An 11,124-nucleotide genomic window follows, 5' to 3' on the forward strand; every position below is an offset into this window, starting at 1 on the left:
TAATTACACGCCACACAATTACACTCTACTGAATACAACATACACTCCTCATAATGCCACTCAGTGCAACATAATTATATGCTTCATAATTACACTGCGCTCAATGCCACATACACTCCAAATACCACTCAGTGCCACATAATTACACACCACATAATTACACTGCACTCAGTGCAACATACACTCAAAATACCACTCAGTACCACATATTATGTACTACATATTTACTCTGTGCTCAACGCAACATTCACTCCAAATACCACTCAGTGCTACATAATTATACGCCACATAATTACAGTGCACTCAATGCAACATGCACTCCAAATACCACTCAGTGCTACATAATTACACTCCACAGAATTACACGGCACTTAATGCAACATACACTCCAAATACCACTCAGTGTCACATAATTACACGTCACATAATTACACTGCACTCAATACAACATACACTCCAAATACCACTCAGTGCCACATAATTATAAGCTACATATTTCCACTGCACTCAATGTAACTTACACTCCAAACAATACCACTCAGTGCCACATAATTAAACTCCACATAATTACACTCTACTGAATGCAACACACACTCCACACAATACCACTCAGTGCTACATAATTATATGATACATAATTACACTGCACTCAATGCAACATACACTCCAAAAAATACCACTCAGTGCCACATAATTACACACCACACAATTACACTCTACTGAATACAACTTACACTCCACAAAAAACCACTCAGTGCCACATAATTATATGCCACATAATTACAATGCAAAATACACTCCAAACATTACCACTCAGTGCCACATAATTACACGCCACACAGTGACACTCTACTGAATACAACATACCCTCCTCATAATGCCACTAAGTGCCACATAATTACACGCCACATAATTACACTGCACTCAATGCAACATAGACTCCAAATACCACTCAGTGCCACATAGTTACACGCCACATAATTACACTGCACTCAACGCAACATACACTCCAAATACCACTCAGTGCCACATAATGACATGCCACATAATTACACTGCACTACATGCAACATACATTCCAAACAATACCACTCAGCGCCACATAATGACATGCCACATAATTACACTGCACTCAATGCAACATAAACTCCGAATACCACTCAGTGCCACATAATTACATGCCACATAATTACACTGCACTCAAAGCAAAATACACTCCAAATACCACTCAGTGCCACATAATTACACGCCACATAATTACACAGCACTCAGTGCAACAAACACTCCAAATACCACTCAGTGCCACATAATTATGGGCTACATATTTACACTGCACTCAACACAACGTACACTCCAAATAGCACTCAGTGCCACATAATTACACGCCACATAATTACACTGCACAACATGCAACATACACTCCAAACAATACCACTCAGTGCTACATAATTACACTCCACAGAATTACACTGCATTCAATGCAACATACACTCCAAATACCACTCAGTGCCACATAATTACACGTCACATAATTACACTGCACTCAATGCAACATACACTCCAAATACCACTCAGTGCCACATAGTTACACGCCACATAATTACACTGCACTCAACGCAACATACACTCCAAATGCCACTCAGTGCCACATAATTACATGCCACATAATTACACTGCACTCAAAGCAAAATACACTCCAAATACCACTCAGTGCCACATAATTACACGCCACATAATTACACAGCACTCAGTGCAACAAACACTCCAAATACCACTCAGTGCCACATAATTATGGGCTACATATTTACACTGCACTCAACACAACGTACACTCCAAATAGCACTCAGTGCCACATAATTACACGCCACATAATTACACTGCACAACATGCAACATACACTCCAAACAATACCACTCAGTGCTACATAATTACACTCCACAGAATTACACTGCATTCAATGCAACATACACTCCAAATACCACTCAGTGCCACATAATTACACGTCACATAATTACACTGCACTCAATGCAACATACACTCCAAATACCACTCAGTGCCACATAGTTACACGCCACATAATTACACTGCACTCAACGCAACATACACTCCAAATACCACTCAGTGCCACATAATGACATGCCACATAATTACACTGCACTACATGCAACATACATTACAAACAATACCACTCAGTGGCACATAATGACATGCCACATAATTACACTGCACTCAATGCAACATACACTCCAAATACCACTCAGTGCCACATAATTACATGCCAAATAATTACACTGCACCCAACGCAACATACACTCCAAATACCACTCAGTGCGACATAATTAGACTCCACAGAATTACACTGCATTTAATGCAACATACACTCCAAATACCACTCAGTGTCACATAATTACACGCCACATAATTACACTGCACTCAATGCAACATGCACTCCAAATACCACTCAGTGCTACATAATTACACTACACAGAATTACACTGCACATAATGCAACATACACTCCTAATACCACTCAGTGTCACATAATTACATGTCACATAATTACACTGCACTCAATACAACATGCACTCCAAATACCACTTAGTGCCACATAATTATAAGCTACATATTTCCACTGCACTCAATGTAACTTACACTCCAAACAATACCACTCAGTGCCACATAATTAAACTCCACATAATTACACTCTACTGAATGCAACACACACTCCACACAATACCACTCAGTGCTACATAATTATATGCTACATAATTACACTGCACTCAATGCAACATACACTTTAAAAAATACCACTCAGTGCCACATAATTACACACCACACAATTACACTCTACTGAATACAACTTACACTCCACAAAAAACCACTCAGTGCCACATAATTATATGCCACATAATTACAATGCAAAATACACTCCAAACAATACCACTCAGTGCCACATAATTACACGCCACACAATTACACTCTACTGAATACAGCATACACTCCACACAATACCACTCAGTGTCACATAATTATAAGCTACATATTTCCAATGCACTCAATGTAACTTACACTCCAAATAATACCACTCAGTGCCACATAATTACAGTCTACTGAATGCAACACACACTCCACACAATACCACTCAGTGCCACATAATAACACACCACATTATTACACACTACTGAATACAACATACATTCCAGACAATACCACTCAGTGCCACATGATTACACACCACATAATTACACTGCAATCAATGCAACATACACTCCAAATACCCCACAGTGCCACATATTTACACGCTACATAATTACACTGCACTACATGCAACATACACTCCAAACAATACCACTCAGTGCAACATTATTAAACTCCACATAATTACACTCTACTGAATGCAACACACACTCCACACAATACCACTCAGTGCTACATAATTATATGCTACATAATTACACTGCAGTCAATGCAACATACACTCCAAAAAATACCACTCAGTGCCACATAATTACACACCACACAATAACACTCTACTGAATCCAACACACACTCCTCATAATGCCACTCAGTGCCACATAATTGTATGCCACATAATTACAATGCAAAATACACTCCAAACATTACCACTCAGTGCCACATAATTACACGCCACACAATGACACTCTACTGAATACAACATACACTCCTCATAATGCCACTAAGTGCTATATAATTATATGCTACATAATTACACTGCACTCAATGCAACATACACTCCAAAAAATACCACTCAGTGCCACATAATTACACACCACACAATTACACTCTACTGAATACAACATACACTCCTCATAATGCCACTCAGTGCCACATAATTAAATGCTACATAATTACACTGCACTCAAAGCAAAATACACTCCAAATACCACTCAGTGCCACATACGTATGTGCTACATATTTACACTGCACTCAATGCAACGTACACTCCAAATAGCACTCAGTGCCACATAATTACACGCCACATGATTACACTGCACTACATGCAACATACACTCCAAACAATACCACTCAGTGCCACATAAATAAATGCAACATAATTACACTCTACTGACTGCAACACCCACTCCACCCAATACCACTCAGTGCTACATAATCATATGCTACATAATTACACAGCACTCAATGCAACATACACTCCAAACAATACCACTCAGTGTCACATAGTTACACACCACACGATTACACTCCACTGAATACAACATACACTCCACACAATACCACTCATTGCCACATAATTATATGCTACATATTTGCAATGCAACATACATGCCAAACAATACCATTCAGTGCCACATAATTACACGCCACACAATTACACTCTACTGAATACAACATACACTCCTCATAATGCCACTCAGTGCAACATAATTATATGCTTCATAATTACACTGCGCTCAATGCCACATACACTCCAAATACCACTCAGTGCCACATAATTACACACCACATAATTACACTGCACTCAGTGCAACATACACTCAAAATACCACTCAGTACCACATATTATGTACTACATATTTACTCTGTGCTCAACGCAACATACACTCCAAATACCACTCAGTGCTACATAATTATACGCCACATAATTACACGCCACATAATTACAGTGCACTCAATGCAACATGCACTCCAAATACCACTCAGTGCTACATAATTACACTCCACAGAATTACACGGCACTTAATGCAACATACACTCCAAATACCACTCAGTGTCACATAATTACACGTCACATAATTACACTGCACTCAATACAACATACACTCCAAATACCACTCAGTGCCACATAATTATAAGCTACATATTTCCACTGCACTCAATGTAACTTACACTCCAAACAATACCACTCAGTGCCACATAATTAAACTCCACATAATTACACTCTACTGAATGCAACACACACTCCACACAATACCACTCAGTGCTACATAATTATATGATACATAATTACACTGCACTCAATGCAACATACACTCCAAAAAATACCACTCAGTGCCACATAATTACACACCACACAATTACACTCTACTGAACACAACTTACACTCCACAAAAAACCACTCAGTGCCACATAATTATATGCCACATAATTACAATGCAAAATACACTCCAAACATTACCACTCAGTGCCACATAATTACACGCCACACAGTGACACTCTACTGAATACAACATACCCTCCTCATAATGCCACTAAGTGCCACATAATTACACGCCACATAATTACACTGCACTCAATGCAACATAGACTCCAAATACCACTCAGTGCCACATAGTTACACGCCACATAATTACACTGCACTCAACGCAACATACACTCCAAATACCACTCAGTGCCACATAATGACATGCCACATAATTACACTGCACTACATGCAACATACATTCCAAACAATACCACTCAGCGCCACATAATGACATGCCACATAATTACACTGCACTCAATGCAACATAAACTCCGAATACCACTCAGTGCCACATAATTACATGCCACATAATTACACTGCACTCAAAGCAAAATACACTCCAAATACCACTCAGTGCCACATAATTACACGCCACATAATTACACAGCACTCAGTGCAACAAACACTCCAAATACCACTCAGTGCCACATAATTATGGGCTACATATTTACACTGCACTCAACACAACGTACACTCCAAATAGCACTCAGTGCCACATAATTACACGCCACATAATTACACTGCACAACATGCAACATACACTCCAAACAATACCACTCAGTGCTACATAATTACACTCCACAGAATTACACTGCATTCAATGCAACATACACTCCAAATACCACTCAGTGCCACATAATTACACGTCACATAATTACACTGCACTCAATGCAACATACACTCCAAATACCACTCAGTGCCACATAGTTACACGCCACATAATTACACTGCACTCAACGCAACATACACTCCAAATGCCACTCAGTGCCACATAATTACATGCCACATAATTACACTGCACTCAAAGCAAAATACACTCCAAATACCACTCAGTGCCACATAATTACACGCCACATAATTACACAGCACTCAGTGCAACAAACACTCCAAATACCACTCAGTGCCACATAATTATGGGCTACATATTTACACTGCACTCAACACAACGTACACTCCAAATAGCACTCAGTGCCACATAATTACACGCCACATAATTACACTGCACAACATGCAACATACACTCCAAACAATACCACTCAGTGCTACATAATTACACTCCACAGAATTACACTGCATTCAATGCAACATACACTCCAAATACCACTCAGTGCCACATAATTACACGTCACATAATTACACTGCACTCAATGCAACATACACTCCAAATACCACTCAGTGCCACATAGTTACACGCCACATAATTACACTGCACTCAACGCAACATACACTCCAAATACCACTCAGTGCCACATAATGACATGCCACATAATTACACTGCACTACATGCAACATACATTACAAACAATACCACTCAGTGGCACATAATGACATGCCACATAATTACACTGCACTCAATGCAACATACACTCCAAATACCACTCAGTGCCACATAATTACATGCCAAATAATTACACTGCACCCAACGCAACATACACTCCAAATACCACTCAGTGCGACATAATTAGACTCCACAGAATTACACTGCATTTAATGCAACATACACTCCAAATACCACTCAGTGTCACATAATTACACGCCACATAATTACACTGCACTCAATGCAACATGCACTCCAAATACCACTCAGTGCTACATAATTACACTACACAGAATTACACTGCACATAATGCAACATACACTCCTAATACCACTCAGTGTCACATAATTACATGTCACATAATTACACTGCACTCAATACAACATGCACTCCAAATACCACTTAGTGCCACATAATTATAAGCTACATATTTCCACTGCACTCAATGTAACTTACACTCCAAACAATACCACTCAGTGCCACATAATTAAACTCCACATAATTACACTCTACTGAATGCAACACACACTCCACACAATACCACTCAGTGCTACATAATTATATGCTACATAATTACACTGCACTCAATGCAACATACACTTTAAAAAATACCACTCAGTGCCACATAATTACACACCACACAATTACACTCTACTGAATACAACTTACACTCCACAAAAAAACACTCAGTGCCACATAATTATATGCCACATAATTACAATGCAAAATACACTCCAAACAATACCACTCAGTGCCACATAATTACACGCCACACAATTACACTCTACTGAATACAGCATACACTCCACACAATACCACTCAGTGTCACATAATTATAAGCTACATATTTCCAATGCACTCAATGTAACTTACACTCCAAATAATACCACTCAGTGCCACATAATTACAGTCTACTGAATGCAACACACACTCCACACAATACCACTCAGTGCCACATAATAACACACCACATTATTACACACTACTGAATACAACATACATTCCAGACAATACCACTCAGTGCCACATGATTACACACCACATAATTACACTGCAATCAATGCAACATACACTCCAAATACCCCACAGTGCCACATATTTACACGCTACATAATTACACTGCACTACATGCAACATACACTCCAAACAATACCACTCAGTGCAACATTATTAAACTCCACATAATTACACTCTACTGAATGCAACACACACTCCACACAATACCACTCAGTGCTACATAATTATATGCTACATAATTACACTGCAGTCAATGCAACATACACTCCAAAAAATACCACTCAGTGCCACATAATTACACACCACACAATAACACTCTACTGAATCCAACACACACTCCTCATAATGCCACTCAGTGCCACATAATTGTATGCCACATAATTACAATGCAAAATACACTCCAAACATTACCACTCAGTGCCACATAATTACACGCCACACAATGACACTCTACTGAATACAACATACACTCCTCATAATGCCACTAAGTGCTATATAATTATATGCTACATAATTACACTGCACTCAATGCAACATACACTCCAAAAAATACCACTCAGTGCCACATAATTACACACCACACAATTACACTCTACTGAATACAACATACACTCCTCATAATGCCACTCAGTGCCACATAATTAAATGCTACATAATTACACTGCACTCAAAGCAAAATACACTCCAAATACCACTCAGTGCCACATACGTATGTGCTACATATTTACACTGCACTCAATGCAACGTACACTCCAAATAGCACTCAGTGCCACATAATTACACGCCACATGATTACACTGCACTACATGCAACATACACTCCAAACAATACCACTCAGTGCCACATAAATAAATGCAACATAATTACACTCTACTGACTGCAACACCCACTCCACCCAATACCACTCAGTGCTACATAATCATATGCTACATAATTACACAGCACTCAATGCAACATACACTCCAAACAATACCACTCAGTGTCACATAGTTACACACCACACGATTACACTCCACTGAATACAACATACACTCCACACAATACCACTCATTGCCACATAATTATATGCTACATATTTGCAATGCAACATACATGCCAAACAATACCATTCAGTGCCACATAATTACACGCCACACAATTACACTCTACTGAATACAACATACACTCCTCATAATGCCACTCAGTGCAACATAATTATTTGCTTCATAATTACACTGCGCTCAATGCCACATACACTCCAAATACCACTCAGTGCCACATAATTACACACCACATAATTACACTGCACTCAGTGCAACATACACTCAAAATACCACTCAGTACCACATATTATGTACTACATATTTACTCTGTGCTCAACGCAACATACACTCCAAATACCACTCAGTGCTACATAATTATACGCCACATAATTACAGTGCACTCAATGCAACATGCACTCCAAATACCACTCAGTGCTACATAATTACACTCCACAGATTTACACGGCACTTAATGCAACATACACTCCAAATACCACTCAGTGTCACATAATTACACGTCACATAATTACACTGCACTCAATACAACATACACTCCAAATACCACTCAGTGCCACATAATTATAAGCTACATATTTCCACTGCACTCAATGTAACTTACACTCCAAACAATACCACTCAGTGCCACATAATTAAACTCCACATAATTACACTCTACTGAATGCAACACACACTCCACACAATACCACTCAGTGCTACATAATTATATGATACATAATTACACTGCACTCAATGCAACATACACTCCAAAAAATACCACTCAGTGCCACATAATTACACACCACACAATTACACTCTACTGAATACAACTTACACTCCACAAAAAACCACTCAGTGCCACATAATTATATGCCACATAATTACAATGCAAAATACACTCCAAACATTACCACTCAGTGCCACATAATTACACGCCACACAGTGACACTCTACTGAATACAACATACCCTCCTCATAATGCCACTAAGTGCCACATAATTACACGCCACATAATTACACTGCACTCAATGCAACATAGACTCCAAATACCACTCAGTGCCACATAGTTACACGCCACATAATTACACTGCACTCAACGCAACATACACTCCAAATACCACTCAGTGCCACATAATGACATGCCACATAATTACACTGCACTACATGCAACATACATTCCAAACAATACCACTCAGCGCCACATAATGACATGCCACATAATTACACTGCACTCAATGCAACATAAACTCCGAATACCACTCAGTGCCACATAATTACATGCCACATAATTACACTGCACTCAAAGCAAAATACACTCCAAATACCACTCAGTGCCACATAATTACACGCCACATAATTACACTGCACTCAACGCAACATACACTCCAAATACCACTCAGTGCCACATAATGACATGCCACATAATTACACTGCACTACATGCAACATACATTCCAAACAATACCACTCAGCGCCACATAATGACATGCCACATAATTACACTGCACTCAATGCAACATACACTCCGAATACCACTCAGTGCCACATAATTACATGCCACATAATTACACTGCACTCAAAGCAAAATACACTCCAAATACCACTCAGTGCCACATAATTACACGCCACATAATTACACAGCACTCAGTGCAACAAACACTCCAAATACCACTCAGTGCCACATAATTATGGGCTACATATTTACACTGCACTCAACACAACGTACACTCCAAATAGCACTCAGTGCCACATAATTACACGCCACATAATTACACTGCACAACATGCAACATACACTCCAAACAATACCACTCAGTGCTACATAATTACACTCCACAGAATTACACTGCATTCAATGCAACATACACTCCAAATACCACTCAGTGCCACATAATTACACGTCACATAATTACACTGCACTCAATGCAACATACACTCCAAATACCACTCAGTGCCACATAGTTACACGCCACATAATTACACTGCACTCAACGCAACATACACTCCAAATACCACTCAGTGCCACATAATGACATGCCACATAATTACACTGCACTACATGCAACATACATTACAAACAATACCACTCAGTGGCACATAATGACATGCCACATAATTACACTGCACTACATGCAACATACACTCCAAACAATACCACTCAGTGCAACATTATTAAACTCCACATAATTACACTCTACTGAATGCAACACACACTCCACACAATACCACTCAGTGCTACATAATTATATGCTACATAATTACACTGCAGTCAATGCAACATACACTCCAAAAAATACCACTCAGTGCCACATAATTACACACCACACAATAACACTCTACTGAATCCAACACACACTCCTCATAATGCCACTCAGTGCCACATAATTGTATGCCACATAATTACAATGCAAAATACACTCCAAACATTACCACTCAGTGCCACATAATTACACGCCACACAATGACACTCTACTGAATACAACATACACTCCTCATAATGCCACTAAGTGCTATATAATTATATGCTACATAATTACACTGCACTCAATG

This window comes from Lissotriton vulgaris, chromosome 2_1 (assembly GCF_964263255.1).
Source record: "Lissotriton vulgaris chromosome 2_1, aLisVul1.2, whole genome shotgun sequence".
NCBI classification, from domain to species: domain Eukaryota; kingdom Metazoa; phylum Chordata; class Amphibia; order Caudata; family Salamandridae; genus Lissotriton; species Lissotriton vulgaris.